Below are 3,041 nucleotides of genomic sequence, written 5' to 3'. Positions count from 1 at the left end.
TTACAGTTGTATAAAGAAATAAAATTTTGTACTTATATTATTAAAAATCACATTTTTAATGTTTGTAGTCGAGTCTCAGCTATCTTTTCCCTGTTGCTAACCAAAGTTGCTATGAAATTTTAAACCTGTTTTTCACACTGTATCCTACCATAATTTTCTTTTAAAAAAAAATCAACCTGGAATAGAGGTCAAGTTTCTGATCATAGCCATCTTCCTAACAAGCATCTTGCTCTGTTTCTATTAACTTTTACATTGTGGATTCTCTCATCTTTTCTCTTTCAAACCCAGTTGCTTTGGTAAGTGTAACTCTATACATTGGCAAATGAAATTGTATGTACGTTACAGTGTTGGCCTAACTCAAGAAATACCTACCAGTCTTGTATAAAAGTTGCATCTGTATCATGCTAAATCATGTGTTTCAGTACTGTCCTGACTTAGTGATAGTGGATTGGATAAGTCACTTAATCTTTATAGGCATCTGAAGTCCTATCTGTAAAATAGTGTTAATGTCACTTCCCTGTCTCCAAGCTTGCAACTAGCCAGCCTGACATTTAGCAATAATTGTGAACATTTAATATATGAGATTGGACTTTTCAAGGTAAAAATTTCAGTGCAAACACAAGGTGTTAATAGTCATAAATAGTGAAATAGTATGATTGATTGAAAGGTTCACTTACGGAGAAGCAGCAAGAAAGAGACTGCCATATTGCTGAATGACTAGAGTGATTTGCGTATTTTATCTCAGTTAATCCTCCCAAAAGCCTTATGAGTATTATCCCCCTTAATAAATGAGGAGACTGATGCAGAAAGGACTTTCCCTAAGTTTATACAGCTAGTAAATGGCAGAACCAGAATGAGCACACTGGTACAGCTGAACCCAAAGCCAAGGCTCTCCTCTCCCATAAGCCACTTTCACAGTTAAATTGTGTATGTAATCCATCAAAATCCTTCTCCATTATCTGCAGTCCTTAGCACATGTGATTGTAGTAAAACTGTCTGAGACCTTCCCATTGTCCTTCTGTCCTAGCTGGATTTTACTATACAGACCTCACTTTTCTTGTTGCACTATTTTCATTAAACTTTAAAGGCAAAATACCTTGATTTTTGTCTAAAAATACTTAAAGGATATAATAGATTACATTACATTTATACAATATGTAAATCTCAGGGGACTTAAACATTGACATTGCTAAAACACTTAAAAGGAAAATCAAATTAAAACAGACTTTTTACTATGAGTTTGTTCCTTGTTAGCAAACACTTTTAAAACATAATTTTGTACTACACTTAATGTTTGCCATTTAGCTTCCTATCTATTGTGTTGATAAAATCCACACACTTCCATTTCTAATAGCTATACAGCATTCTGTTTGCATGGAGTTAATATAATTTGACTCCCTTTTTGGGGGTATATGGGTTGATTCTGCTTTTTTACCATGAAGAATAAAACTTGCGACTGCTTTATTCTCAACAGTAAAGCCAAGATGTACCCATAATCACTTTAAACCGAAATGATGCAAGAAGGCAAGAACTTCTGGTAAATCACAACCCAACATGGAGATGTTAAAGGCTCTTAATGGAAGAATCCAAAGGAAATTCATGCTAAATATATTCCATACAAGCAATATGCTTAAATGAAGAAAAACATGGAAGGTCCCTGACATGAAGTTCCTCTTAAATGTACACTCCCCCTTTATACTCCAAATGCCATTACCAAAAGGTAGATTGATTTAAATTTTCATGTGTCATTGTGCTAGACAACAGTGAATGAAAGAGACAGAGTATCCCAGCTTTCATGGAACATCTAGACTAGTGGGGGATGGGCATTTATTAACAGGTCTCATAAGCATTATTAAAACACTTCAAAGCAGAGGCGTATGTGACCTCCATTAAGTTTGTATGTTGTACAGTAAAGATGTCAGCCCCTATGGTTGCTCAGATTAACCTACAGGAGTGTGATTAAATTCTAATTCAGGTTTTCTATCATCCTAATTTTGTGCAGTTTACTAACCTTTCATATTCAAAATTCACAAATATGCTCAATACTAAAGCACCCTGCAGTAGCCCAAACTACCAAAGCAGTGGTTATTGTATCTGTTGGAGTTCATGTCATTAGAAGCAAAAAAACATAACCAATAGATCTGACATCTAATGACTAGGTAACGTAGCTGAAACCTGGCACACAGGAAGACAAGAAGATATTAGAATTACAAAGCTGGGGAAAGACTTTGAGATTCTTAATTTTTAGCTTGGAGTCCACACCTGTACCTCAGGGACCCCAGAAACTCCCTGAGGTCGAATTGTATCTCTGCCTTTGTTCTTCAGAAAGGCTCTGTTGCTTCCTAACAATTTCTCAAAGGAGCCTGTGACCTTAGAAAAGAGATTGGGTCCTTGATCTAATTCCAGAATCCAGAGAAAATGGAAGCTGGCTTTTTGAATTACACAGTAAACGAAGGGCAGAGAATGGCAGGAAGCACTTGTGGTATCTGTTTTCTGCCACCCTGGGCTCTACCCCGGCCCCAGCTACAATTCGCTGAGTTGGCTCTCAGTGTCAAGGTGTCGCAAATCCCTGGCCCTTGCCTCCTATTTGGGGTAAAGAAATTTAGGCTGCAAGCAGGATATATCTTGCAGCCGGGAGAACTTAACCTCAAAGAGAAGAGTCCTGTCTGGGCAGGGAGACAGGCCAGAGAGGCTGTCAACCACAAGGGTGGGTGTGTATCACAGGGAGGTCCTAGGGGGCTAAGACTAACAGAGATGTAGTCTGAGCTTGCTAGGTAACCTACCCAAGACGTTTCCCTGGTCTGAGACTGGTTTTCCGGGTGTGTAGAGATCAAAAGACCACGCCCCTAAACCAGTTTTTTAAAGACGGGGGAGTGGCTTAGCGAGACCCACGCCCCCAGGTCCGCAGTCACCCTACGTCGTGCGTGACGTCCACCGACGCAGAGCAAGCCGCAGTGAGGTCATCGCCCTCCTCCACCGGGAGCCGACCCTCTACGTCGGGGGCGGGGCCTGAGGCCGAGCTCCAGACTCCCTCCGCCCCG

Source organism: Camelus dromedarius, chromosome 11 (genome assembly GCF_036321535.1).
Source record: "Camelus dromedarius isolate mCamDro1 chromosome 11, mCamDro1.pat, whole genome shotgun sequence".
Lineage (NCBI taxonomy): Eukaryota > Metazoa > Chordata > Mammalia > Artiodactyla > Camelidae > Camelus > Camelus dromedarius.
The sequence above is the reverse complement of the archived record's forward strand: the minus strand, read 5'-3'. Positions refer to the sequence as shown.